A 14967-nucleotide genomic window follows, 5' to 3' on the forward strand; every position below is an offset into this window, starting at 1 on the left:
TGTTTCTTCAATGGTAATGGATTCCCCATCTCATATTTAAGAGGAGAGTTGGTGCATAAAATTGACTTATTTTTCTCCTGTTATTCTCTTTGCTCCTTCAGAACCATTGTGTACTTAGTCTTTCCCTTCCTCTGCTTTCATCATTTTCTGGGAGGCCACTCTCTGAGGGCTGTATCAGCAGTGTTCCCTTGCCATTTATCTTTCGGCTGAAATTAATCAAAGGGAAACACTACCAAGACACTAGAGAAAGGGAGAAGAGAGAGGTCATGCTATTTATTCCTCAACTCTGCCCATTCCAGAATATCCTTTTTTGGAATGTTTGAATTATCTTGTATTTGGTCATACCTTCCGTGGTATTAAACCAGTTCAAGAGACATAAATATCCTTAAGGGGCAGGCCATAGTACTTTGAGAATTCACTCTCCAATGCAAACACTAAATGTACACTCTATTTCTTCCTTTTAGTCTAAGCTACCCTCAAATGGAGCATTGGCTATATATCAGGGTGACTCTTTACTCTGGAAAGGAAAATACTCAAAACTTTTGCCTCTGAAAATACTCAAAACTTCCTGTTCCTTGTAGAACCAAAATGTCACTATAGTCTTCTAGTTAAAAGTGTGGTTAATGGAATTCACATCTTACAAATGGTTTTGTGGAAATGTAGAAGTAAATTATAGTTATTTTCTCATTACAAAATGTATAGTGATGATATGTACTTATTAACTGAGAGAAATCTTCACAAGAATAGTCAAGGCTAATTTTGTAGGCAAGGTCAAGTAGAATTGCCTCCCATCTCTCACCAAAATAATAACCAAAAACATTACTATACATTTGAGAAAATTACAGATGTTAGTGCTATTACCAAAAATCTGAATGATGCCAGGGTAATAATTCCCATCATATCCCTATTTAATTTGCTTATTTCATCAGTGCAAAAATCAGATGGGTCTTGGATAATAACTGTGGGTTATTGTAAACTTATTCAGGTGGCGACATTAATCACAGCTGTGATTCCAGATGTGGTATAATAATTCTAGGAAAACAACACATCCTCTGTTTTGTATGTATTTAACTAGCAAAGGTTTTCAGTTCAATTCAAGAACTGAGGAGACAAATCTTCCAACTGTTAAACTTTTAGAATCTTGATTACAAGGAGACAAATGGAGACAAGGAGGACTATACTCAGGCCTTCAGGCATTCTCTGGCTGCCTGTTATTATTCTTATCCCATTAAAGCATACCAAGTAAAAATTCCCAATACATCACGACGCTGAATGAGTATAAAAAACATGGAGTTCTGGTAGAAGGGCTGTGGGAATATCATCTTAGACTTGAAGACAAAGGACAGAAGTTAAGATTCTAACACTAATTATTTAGTATCTCCTGCTTTTCCCTACTACCTTATATGAAATCTTCTGGTGATTATTGAAATAAAACTTCCCTACGAAGATGCAGAGTCTAATGAGATTTTTATATTTCCTCTGGTTTGTTGACCTGATTTTTTTTCTGTCTAAACAAAGGACAAGCACAGATTTTTATCTTTCAAATCCATAGTCCCCTACTCTCTGACCTGTTCTTTGCCTTGGGAAGTTCTCTATAAACTTTATCATTCAGAATCCTTTTTCCCTCTGACATATGGTTGGCTTTGACTAATGGGAGGCACAAGAATAAGATAGGGAGGAAGGAGGTGGAGGCAGTTATATGTCCCCACCTACATCCTTCCGTATGATTTGTTGCATACCAAAGTCCATGTCTACCATTAAGTAGCTCCTCTCTCATTGATACAGTTCATTCTTGCCAGTGTTACCATCTAGGCTGAAGTACAATGAGAGGGACTATTGTTAAAAGTATTTGGATATTTCTGACCTTAAATGCTTCAGTATTGTTGGTTCTCTTAACCTTGACTAGATCAACAGATCAATCTTGACTGCCAGGTCTCTGACTGATACATTATTTGGGTAAGCAGAAATCAACACTTCATTTAGAGACTACAGACTGTAATATTCAAGGAATTTTTGAGAAGTGTCAGATAAGATAGTGTATAAAACATGGTATAGAGATTGTATGTTTGAAGAGATACTAAAAAGTGTATGAAATGGCTGTCATTCTCAAATCTAAGAAAATGTGAGAAATGAATATGAAGCTAATATAAAACTTGTCAATATTATCGCCAGTGTAATTCTAATTACTTAAAAAAAAAAAACCTCTACAGAAATTTTAGGATATATTTTATGAAATAAATTAGTAAATAGAAAAAAAATAGTAACAGAAAAACCTAATTTCTAATAGGTTATAAAGGCTTCATCTGAATTTTAATACATTTAGTTTATACACTATTAATCCAGTGTCTTTAAAAACTATAAATTTACCAGGGCACCTGGGTGGCTCAGCTGGTTGAGCATCTGACTTCGGCTTAGGTCATGATCTCACAGTTTGTGAGTTCAAGCCCCGCATAGGGCTCTGTGCAGACAGCTCAGAGACTGGAGCCCTTCTCTCTCCGCCCCACCCCTGCTTGTGCTCTGTCTCTCTCTGTCTTTCAAAAATGAATAAACATAAAAAAATTAAAAAAATATATAAATTTACCATAAAACTCTGATAATACTATGCATATCTCTATGACAACCTCACAAACTGGAAAATAAAACAAACACATCATTTCCCCCTTTACCCTCATCAAGGGTACTAATTATATCGTTTTATTTTCATTTTTCTGTTCCATAAGGATAGCTAAAATAATATGGCAATTTCCCCTTTTCTCAGTCTAGAGAATAATTATGCTGAAATGTTCATGTGTGTGTAACCACTTGAGGAAGCCACTCCAAAATGCTACTTCCTGGGCTTCACCCTGGAGATTCTGATATAACTGATCCTGATATGTGGCCAAAACAAAATCTGCCTTATTAAAATCATGTGACTTTAGACCACAAAAGTCCTATACAAGTAAGTATAAGAGTTCTGTCTCATTTGACACTAATATATACTTGGCTTATTAATCACCTGCACATAATAAAAGTGGTTATTATAAATAAGTCTTATTGTTGCTCCAGCAGTTAAGCAATAATAAAAAATGACAAGTCCTATAAAGATAGCAAATCAAATGTCTAGAAAATAAAATAAAACAAAAATAGTCATAAAATTCTGAGTGGGTAAAAAGAAGATATAAAGGAGGTGAGAAGAAAAAATTGAGAAGACATTTAGTACCTACAAATGTTAAGAATTGGTGATCTTCTCTCCTTGAATTATATCCTAAGTGTACATGCAAGTAAAAACCACATTCACAGAGCTATAACCCAGACTGTTCCCTTAGTTTCGACAATTTACTACCTGGAGAAGCAAGATTACTATACTTAAAATATTTCAGTATACAGAAATTTCCACCCATAATCTTCCCTTGAAAATATTTATTTTGCTGTTCTACAGATGAGTAACAACTTGTTGTTTTGTCAACATTTTAACTTAGAAACTATAAAAAGTAGTTACAATAAAAGCAATAACACTACTATTGCATCATTACAATATGATCCCTTCACTGTTTAAAAGATATTTTCATGTATGCTATTCCCCTTGAGACTAATATACACCTGGCTTATCAATCATTTATCTGTACATAGTAAAAATTATTATTATAAATAAGTCTTATTGGTGTGCCAACAGTTAAGCAATAATAAAAAAATAACAAGATAAACTAACAAAAAATTCTAGGGGAGACAGCAACAGATCAGTATTTAATCATTCATCTTTCCTTCCTAATTTTGTGAAAGGGATATATACCATGTCTATGTACAAATAGATCTATATCATTGAATTTTTACAATGGGTTTGAAAGAAGAAGGTTGTCACCTGCAGCATAGTGGTAACAAAATGACTAATGAAATTATCCTGAAAAATGTTGTATACTTCTACAGAGCTGTTTATCTTTCCAATATTGTCAGAGGCCCTACAGTCTCTAGCTTGCTTTTGTAGATTTTGTGCACTAATCAGCTGTCAGGAAGAGGGAGAAATCAATCTTTTCAAAGAGTTTAATCATATAGTCACTTGATTTCCTGACATAGAATATGGAAGAGACAAACCTAACTGCTTAGTTTGGACAACAGTTGGCAGAGATGTAATGCAAAACACAAATTCCTATCTCTGAACATAGAGATCTCTGAACATATAAGAGAACATAGAAGATAGAGGAAAGAGTGGATTCAGGAAGGTAAATAAAGAAAATATTTTTTTGAGGAGTAGACTCTATATAATTTGGAAGAACAAGTAGAAATTAAAGATGAAACAATGAGGATATACCTTCTGGAAGGAAGTAAATTGTATGAAAAACACTGACCCAGGTACAAAATAAAAGAGATACAAGAAACGTTTTTTTTTTTTTTAATTTTTTTTTTCAACGTTTATTTATTTTTGGGACAGAGAGAGACAGAGCATGAACGGGGGAGGGGCAGAAAGCGAGGGAGACACAGAATCGGAAACAGGCTCCAGGCTCTGAGCCATCAGCCCAGAGCCTGAGGCGGGGCTGGAATTCACGGACCGCGAGATCGTGACCTGGCTGAAGTCTGACGCTTAACCGACTACGCCACCCAGGCGCCCCAAGAAACGTTTTTAAAGAATGACAGTATTATAAACAGTTACCAGGAGATTATATACAATAGATTATTTTTAATTCTCTTTCTGATTATCTCAACTAAGGAGAAAATAAAGAACATAATCTGCTTATGAATTGCAGAGACGATATAGCCTCATTTAAAGTGAATGCTTATTATGTATTTATATCTCTATGACAAACTTCCCCAAAACTTAGTCTTCAAAATATAAGATATTATTTCTCATTATTCTGTGGGTCAAGAATGAATGCAGCATTCTGCTCTACATGATTTGCCTTGGCCATGCATAAGGCTGAATTCAACATGGGACTTGCCTGGAGCTGAGTGCCCAGGAAGGCTTCATGCATTTGACTAGCAGTTGATGCTGGCTATGAGACTTGATTCCCTGGTCTTTCTTTAGCCAGTAGAAGCTACCAGACCTCATATAAGCTAGTCGTAGAATAGAAACAGTGTTACTTCAAGTTAAATCCAGACTGAAGAAAATAAGAAATGAAATCCATCTCTGGGACACAGATCATGTAAGCACAGGGAAGAGAGGAATTTTTAGCAGGTAACTTTGGAGAATATCTATCATAGCACACTTGAAATTCTGTGCTATAGATCTACTGCATGTTTTTTTACATAAAGTTTGAAATAATGCAAATCCAAAATTTATTAGAAAATCCATCTGTAATTGTATAAACTAAAAATGGGCAGATCAAAAATTGGAAGTTACGTATATACACTATTGCCATATGAGAAGAGTCAACGTCAGCTGGAAAACATAAAATAGTAACCAAACTATGTAAATTTTTAGTTTGAAACAGGTTGTTGTTTATATGAATCAGAATTTCTACCATGATTTTAGCAAACATTTTTCTTATTTTAATATTCTTCCTTATAATTTAGATATGATGATACACTATGAAAAAATCAAATGAGCAGCATGATATGAGAGAATATTTGTGACAAAATAGCTAATTTTAATAAAATCAAAAACTTTAAAAAGCTAACAAAAATAATCTGCAGGGGCACCTGGGTGGCTCAGTTGGTTAAGTTTCTGTCTGACTCTTGATTTTGGCTCAGGTCATGATCTCATGTTTGGTGAGATCAAGTCCCTCATCAGGTTCTGTGCTGAAAGTCTGGAGCCTGCTTGGGGTTCTCTCTCCTCTCCCTGTCTCTCTGCCTCTCCCACACTCACGCTGTCTCTCTCTCTCTCTCTCTCTCTCTCAAAAATAAACATTAAAAATTTTTTAAAAAGAATAATCTGCAATTATTTAAGATTTATGAATTCTAAGAATTCCATTTGCCCACCTCCCTGCACATATTTTAGTTATTCCTGTGGGAAATTTTGAGTTGAGATAGAAACTAACCTATGTTCCTATCATACAAGTGAACACCCTGAACAGTAAGAAAAATTTGGATCCTCAACCTGGTCCACCAATATCAGTTACAAGATTATTCCATTTTCAAATTTTCGTAAGATTGTCTCATTACGCAATAAAGTTGAGAAAGTAAGAAATACAACCCATGTAAAGAGTGTAAGCCTCAGAATAAATAAGCAAATAAACCAATAATAAATAAATTTTACTTCTTGGTCAGTCAGTGCACTGGGAAAAATGAGTTACCAAATTTGGAAACAGTTTTACGATAGAAGATTGACTCCAGTAGTCATCTACACCTTGTGTGTTCAGGTGATACACTGAGACCTGACCAGAAATAACTTTTCACTCCTGAATTGTCTTATTCTAAAAATAAGAACGCTATACCAGTCAAAGCATGATCTAAGAGAATTCCCTAATGTTATATCTATTAACATATCTATTCTGCTTCCGATTGTAAAATCAACCTACCTTGGAACTAAAAATAAGAGATCTGTGAGGGAATAGAAGGAGTAACATGCCTTTTTGTCCATTATACACAAGTTAATATTTCTGTTTTCTTTATGAAAAAAATATATATGTATATACATAAATATATATATTTTTGGAATGAGCAACTTGATTAGTATACTTGAAACAGTTTATACAGTAGAAAAATAAAGAATATTATCTCAGGTTATACTAAGGAATTTAGATTTTAGCTTGATGGTAGTAGGGATTCATTGAACACTGTAAGAAGAAAAGTGACAAGATTTAGAGGGTAACTCTTGTAGCAGTGTGAAAAAATAAGTACAATGTATTCTGGATAAAAATCTATGCAAAATTTAAGGGGAAATAGAAAGGATTAGATGAAGGTGTTAACAGAGGATATAAAGAAGGAATGAAACTGATAAAAATATGGTAGAATAAAAAAGGAATCAATAATTTATTGAAATAGAAAGAATGAGAGGAAAGTTGAGTTTGTTAGATGTGGATGAAAGCAGCATTAATCAAGATTCATAAAACAGGAAGAATACTAGTCTTGGGGAAAATGAGCCCAAATTTGGATGTAATGAAATGTTGAAAGGAAAATGAGATGTCTTGTTAATATCCTTAGCAACAACAACAAAATTACTGTTTTCTTTTAAATAAAATAACATTAAAATACAAGATTTTGATAATTGCACAATTTCTTTAATGTTTGTTGTGGCAAAAGCAATTTATTCACTTAATAACACCTAGTGATTACACACTGTGTATTTTCATTGATTTATGTCTCCATCATTATAAGGTTGGCATGATTTCACTTGATTATAAGAAATTACTGAGATTTTCAGCCTTATTTGTTTCTACAAATCTGGAAAAATACGTTGGTAATTCTAAGACTTTTTTTTTCTGAATATAAAACTAGGAATCTTATTTCTTCTACAAACTAATAACTCCTACTGAAAAAATAAATTTACTAACAAATTTTATTCTGTAAGTATTCGACTGAATATGATCTCATTGATTTTGTTTCAAATAACCTTACTAGTATATAAAATGCATAATTATCCTGGCTAGTCAAGAAAAATCTCACAGACTGCCATAAAAAAGAAGTGATAAAAATAAGCAATGCAATAAAATTACCCAACATGGAAATGAGGAGGAAAAATAATAGGTTTCTGATAAATAGCCAAAAATAGTCATGTATATTTTGCAACCTATCTTTTAGTAACTCTTCAATCAAAGACAAATGTAAAATGTTCCTTGATTTTCTCAAGATAAAAATTATATTATTATGGTAATATTCTTATAATTAAGGGATAATGCAAATTTATATATTTCTCATTATACCCATTTTATGCTTTCTACATGAGAACATAACTTAATTGAAGTTTGCACTTTAGGGCTCATGGGTACATGACAATTCATTTGTAGTTTGTGAGCCATCATTCTGTATGAATCACATTTTGGTAAATGCTACTAAATTTAAATATCTATAAATAATCACATGAATTATTTGCAACAGCAAATCTTCAGATTATATCTTTAGAACTTCAAAAGCATCTGTTCTCCGGTGTGCATTACTTTCAACATTTGTTTGATGTACAATTATTTTTCAAAGATTTAAGATGGTCTTTGGAGATACTGTTCAAAAAAGGGTTTAATATTGTTTTAAGGACTGTAGGCTGCTGCTGTAAACAACAGTGTACAAGGGACCAATTGTTGCTTTCCCCAGAGATGAATGTGTTAACAAGAAAATGATGTTTTATGTGAGTTCCTAGGGTAGGAATTATATACAAAAAACTACTCAGAAAGAGTGATGAAGTTGTACAGGACAGGTGTGCTGAGACAGTAGAAAAAAGCGAGGTAAGATTTAGTTCCATGCAGGGTAAAGAGATGCAAAAGCTCAGAGGTAAGTGGAAATATGATGTATTCAAGGAATGACGAATTCAGCTTAGCTAGGCTTAGAGTACTAAAGGGAGTCAAATATGAAAGCAAAGGAGTGAATTAGATATGGAAGAAATTAGTAATCAGATTTTGGAAAACCTTGTAAAATAGTAAATGGGGTTTATTTTTGTCATAAGGGCAATAGAAGGTCCTTCAAAAGTTTTAAGCAGGGGAAAATATTTTCTAATTTGCATAACAGTAAGATAACTCTGACTACAGTGTGGAAGACAATTGACCACAATTAAAAGAATTGCAGATAGAAGGTCTTGTTTGTAGACCCTTAGTGGACAGAAAAAAGAAGACAGTGGCAGAAGTGGTATAAATAAAGGAAATAAAGAGAAATGAAAATAAGCAAAAATAAAATAGGATCAATGAATAGTTGTGAGGTTTAAAACTGGAAGTTTTATTCTGGATTTCTGCTTGTAGCAATACAATAGGAGTATTTCTTTCATAAAGGATAGTTTCCCATAAGTTACAAATTACAACAGGGTCACCTGAGTATCTCAGTCAGTTAAGCATTTAACTCTTGATTTCAGCTCAGGTCATGATCTCACAGTTGATGGGATTGAGCCCTGCCTCAGGCTTAGTGCTGGTGTGAAGCCTGCTTAAGATTCTCTCTCTCCCTCTTCCTCTGCTCCTCCCCCACTTGTGCTTTCTCTTTCTCTCTCTCTCTCTCTCTCTCTCTCTCTCTCTCGGTCTCTCTCGCTCGCTCAAAAAAAAAAAAAACTGTTTGAAAAATTACAAAAAACTCACCCTTGAGCCCTATCCTCACCCTAGAAAGAGACAACTCTCAAGAAAACCAACCTATCAAGTTTTCTCTCATATTGGAACAGATCAATACTTCAGTGAAAAATATGTACTCTAATCACTGGTTATTACGAGGAAAATCCAATAAGAAACAAAACAGGCCAAAAAAGAGTGGGAAAATACATTAAAAATGCTCAAAGAAAAAACCTATCAATCAAGAATCCTGTGACTAGAAAAGCTACCTTTAAAAAATGAAAGCGGTGCGCCTGGGTGGCGCAGTTGGTTAAGCGTCCGACTTCAGCCAGGTCACGATCTCGCGTTCTGTGAGTTCGAGCCCCGTGTCAGGCTCTGGGCTGATGGCTCGGAGCCTGGAGCCTGTTTCCGATTCTGTGTCTCCCTCTCTCTCTGCCCCTCCCCCGTTCATGCTCTGTCTCTCTCTGTCCCAAAAATAAATAAACGTTGAAAAAAAAATTTTTTTTAAAAATGAAAGCAAAATAAAAACTTTCCTAGGTGAATAAACACTGAGAGAATTATTTGGTCACAAAATTGCCTTACATGAAATACTAAAGGAAGTTTATAGGCAGAAAGCAAGTGGACTTATTATGTTATTTATATTCTGATAGGATTATTGATTACTGATTATTGGGGATTATTGATTACATTATCTAAATTCATGAAATTTTACACTTAGTATTTATACTTTTCAATGTATACAGATGTACTGCAAAAATAGTAATTCAAACAACCAAATTATATGATAGGTATATTTTAAGATCGCTATGAAAATTGAATACTTAATTACATATAAAATATTTGGCAGACTAACCAAAACATAGTAAACAAGATATACTTTACATAAAAAGGAAAGATTTGATTATTTTATTTATATTTTCAAACTTTGAGATTGAACTTATAATTAAGCAAAAAGAATTATTTTCTAATAAAATCACAAATGAGAGAGAAAGAACAAACACCACAGAAATATAAACAATAATAAGAGAACATTATGAAAAGCTAAATGTGAACAAATTGGACAATCTGGAAGAAATGGATAAATTCCTACAAAATATAGACTACCAAAGAAATAGAAAACTTAACAGACCTATAATTGGCAAGAAATTTAATCAGTAATAAAAAATCCCCCAATAAAAAAAGTCCAGGGCCAGATGGCCTCACAGGTGAATTCTACCAAATACTCAAAGAAGCTATTCTTCTTTAAATTCTTCTCAAACTATCCCAAAAAGAAAAAAGGAAAAAAATTCTAGATTCAATCCATAAGGCCAGCATGACCCTGATACCAAAACCAGATAAAGATTCCACTAAAAAAGACAACGACAGGAAAATATCCTAGATGAATATGGTTAACAAAAATTCTTAATATAATACAGTAAAAGCTTGGTTTGTGAGAATAATGTACTAGCAAGCCAAATCCAAGATTACATTAAAAGAATCATTCACCATGATCAAGTGGGATTTATTCCTGGGTTGCAAGGGTGCAAGTCAATCAACGTGATACACCACATTAATAAAAGAAAATATAAAAAACATATGAGCACTTCAATAGATGCAGAAAAAGCATTTGACAAAGCACATCTATTCATGATAAAAACCCTCAACAAAGTGGGTTTAGAGGGAACATTCATCAACATCATACAGGCCATTTATGAAAAACCCACAGCGAACATCATACTCAATAGAGAAAAACCGAGAGCTTTTTTTCTATGGTCAAGAGCAAGACAGGGATGTCCACTCTCACCACTGTTATTCAACATAGTACTGGAAGTCCTATCATAGCAATCAGACAACAAAAAGAAATAAAAGTCACCAAATCAGTAAAGAAGAAGTAAAACTTTCACTATTTGCAGATGACATGATACTCTATATAGGAAACCCAAAAGACTTCGCCAAAAAATTCCCAGAATGGATACATGAAGTCAGTGCAGTTGAAGGATACAAAATCAACCTACAGAAATATGTGGCATTTCTATACACCAATAATGAAGCAACAGAAAGAGAAATTAAGGAATCAATCACATTTACAATTGCGCCAAAAACAAAAGATACCTAAGAATAAACCTAACCAGAGGGGAAAGACTTGTATTCTGAACACTATGAAACACTGATGAAAGAATTCAAAGAGGACACAATGGAAAGACATTCCATGCTCATGAATCAGAAGAACACATATTGTTAAAATGTCTATACCACTCAAAGCAATCTACACATTGAATGCAATTCTTATCAACATACCACCAGCATTTTTCTCAGAACTAGAACAAACAATCCCAAAATTTGTATGGAACAACAAAAGACCCCAAATAGTCAAAGCAACCTTGAAAAAGAAAAGTTAGAGGCATCATAATTCTGGACTTCAAGTTATATTATAAAGTCATAGTGATCAAGATAGTGTGGTACTGGCACAAAAATAGACACATAGAAGAATTGAACAGACTAGAAAACCCAGAAATGGACCCATAACCATATGGTCAATTAATATTTGACAAAGCAGGAAAGAATATCCAATGGTCGGGGGGAAGTCTCTTCAACAAATGGTGTTGGGAAAATGACAGCAACATGTGAAAGAATGAAACTTGACCACTTTCTTACACCACACACAAAACTATATAAAAATGGATTAAAGACCTAAATATGAAACATGAAACCATCAAAATCCTAGAGAAGAACAGGCAGTAACCTATTTGACATAGGCCACAGCAACTTCTTACTATATATAGTCTCCTGAGGCAAGGGACACACAAGCAAAAATAAACCATTAAGACTATATAAAGATAAAAAGCTTGTGCACAGTGAAGGAAATAATCAACAAAATTAAAAGACCACCCGTGGAATGGGATATTTACAAAGATATTTGCAAACGACATATCTGATAAAGGGTTAGTATCCAAAATCTATCAAGAACTTATCAAATTCAACACCAAAAAATGAATATCCAACTAAAAACTGGGCAAAAGATGGGACGCCTGGGTGACTCAGTTGGTTAAGCATCTGACTTTTGATTTCCACTTAGGTCATGATCTCACACTTGGTGATTTCGAGCCCTGCATCTGGCTTTGTGCTGACAGCATTGAGCCTGCTTGGGATTTAGTCTCTCCCTTTCTGCCTCTCTCCCGGTCATGTTCTTGCTCTCGCTCTTTCTCTCAAAAATAAATAAACTTTAAGAAAAATGGACAGAAGACATTAACAGACATTTTTCCAAAGAAGACATACACATGGCCAACAGACACATGAAAAGATGTGCAACATCACTCATCATCAGGGAAATACAAATCAAAACTACAAGGAGATATCACTCACACCTGTCAGAATGGCTAAAGTTGACAACATAAGAAACAGCAGGTGTTGGCAAGGATGTGGAGAAAGGCGAACCCTCTTATAGTGCTGGTGGAAGTGCAAACTGGTGCAGGCACTCTGGAAAATAGTATGGAGATTCCTCAAAAAGTTAAAAATAGAACTATCCTATGATCCAGGAACTGCAGTACTAGGTATTTACACAATGAATACAAAATGTTAATTCAAAGGGATAAATGCATTCCAACAGTTATAGCAGCCTTATCAGCAATACTCAAATTATGGAAAGAGCCCAAATGTTCATTGACTGATGAATGGATAAAGAAGAAATGGTGTGTGTGTGTGTGTGTGTGTGTGTGTGTGTGTGTGTGTGTAATGGAATATTACTCAACCAAAAAGAAGAATGAAATCTTGCCATTTGCAATTATGTGGATGGAACTAGAAAAGATTTTGCTAAGCAAAATAAATCAGCCAGAGAAAGACAAATACCATATGTTTTCACTCATGTGGAATTAAAAGAAACAAAACAAACGAGCAGAAAGAGAAACCAAAGAGATAGATAGGCAAACCAAGAAATAGACTCTTAACTGTAGAGAACAAACTGATGGTTATCAGAGGGTAGGTGTGTTGAGGGATGAATTAAATGGGTGATGGGGGGATTAAGGAGGGCATTTGTGTTGAGCACTGGGTGTTGTATGGAAATTTTGAATCACTAAACTACACCTGAAACTAACAGCATACTGTATGTTAACTAACTGGAATTTAAATAAAAACTTTAAAAAATAATTATTTTCCCTGAAGGACAAATAAGTTGGCAGAAAAACTGCAAAAATGTAAAAACATTTAAAAAATCAGTTCAAATATATAAACAGCGTAATTTTCTTATGCTATATTTATTCTCTATTCCTCTTTGTAGTCCATTTCCTAATCAACACTAGTCATTGTAGAAATGCTGAATGCATTATTAATATGTCATTATTCCCAAATAAGTTTATTTTACAACAAAGTAATCATATGAGTCCCAATTTTAAACCATCTTAAGGAATTGAAACTCTGTAAACACTGTTTAACCAGTTCTAAAAATGGTCTTTTTTTTTGTAGAATTGATGTCATCAACACTGTTTTAAAAAATAAAATAAATTTTCATATCTACATTTAAGAATATCCTTGTTGAAAGCAATTACATGTCTAAATTTTACAAGAAATACTATTTATACATGTATAGATGCCTTATAACAGTAACATATATTAAAGGGATTATATTCTGTCACTATTATTAGATATTTAATTTGAATTTTACAGACACTAGACTATGAAGAAAAGATTAGCTGCAAACTACAAAGATGGAACAAATATATAGGATCTTTCACGGCAAAAAGCAATATCATGATAAAATTATTTTGTGAGGGTATAAGATAAGTATATTAAACCCTACTCTGCCTAAAAGCAAGCCAACTCGCAGTGCCTGCATGGCTCAGTTAAGTTTTAGATTTTTGATTTTGGCTCAGATCATGATCCCAGGGACATGATATTTAATCCTGTGTCAGACTCTGTGCTGACTGTGGAACCTCCTTAAGATTCTCTCTCCATCTGCCCCTTCCCTACTCATGCTCTCTCTCTAAAAAATAAATAAAATCAACTAACAACAACAGCAAAAAAAGCCAACTCAGTCACTTGAAAGTCACCTTTATTTTAAACCTTACAAACTGTCATATTTTTAGACTATAGTGAAAAATATATCTTCAGTGTTTGGCCATATCATCCTTTATGGACAAAACTGAAGGGGCTACTAAGAAGTGAATATGCCTATTGAAAAGTCTTCACAAAAAAACTCTTATATACTTGTATTATTAGAGAGATCAGAAGCAATGCTCTTGTATGAAGTGGCATTTTATTACTACTTCTAATAAAAATAATAAAATTGAAGGAAAAGACTTTAAAAAGATCTAATTCATATAAAATGATAGGGCACCCAGAACAACAAAATTTTCTGGATTTGATACAGTGTTTTGAATTTCATTAGTACCATTCACACAAACTCAATATCTACAGATTCTAAATAAGAAAAAGAAATACTGTTGTCAGTAACAATCAGCCATTTACAATCCCTTCAAAACAGAGTCCACGACAGGTGGAAAATTACCAATGAATTTTCAGCAGATCTTGAACATCTGTTCAATGCTAAAGGTTTAAAAATTAACTGAAGTGATGAAAAAATATTTCTAAACTCTCAGATAAAAATAATTTTTCAAAGATTCTTTCATTTCTTTCACAAACCCTAAAAACATTCAGTGTTCAGATTAAGAGTTATCAGGGCAATAGTAAGTATTTAAGACAACTTATCTGCATAAGATATCAACTCACAATTAATTAGAAATTTGCCAAAGTTATTCTTCCTATAAATGGACTAAAAAAATGATTACAGAAATCACTTCAGTAGCTTGAGAGACAAGTTTGAGAAATTGAAACATTAATCCCCATGAATTACCAATGTCTCTTCAATTGACACCTCAAACCTAATGTTGTTTCTGCTTTACTTGTG

The sequence above is a fragment of the Prionailurus bengalensis genome, chromosome C2 (genome assembly GCF_016509475.1).
Source record: "Prionailurus bengalensis isolate Pbe53 chromosome C2, Fcat_Pben_1.1_paternal_pri, whole genome shotgun sequence".
NCBI classification, from domain to species: Eukaryota; Metazoa; Chordata; class Mammalia; order Carnivora; family Felidae; genus Prionailurus; species Prionailurus bengalensis.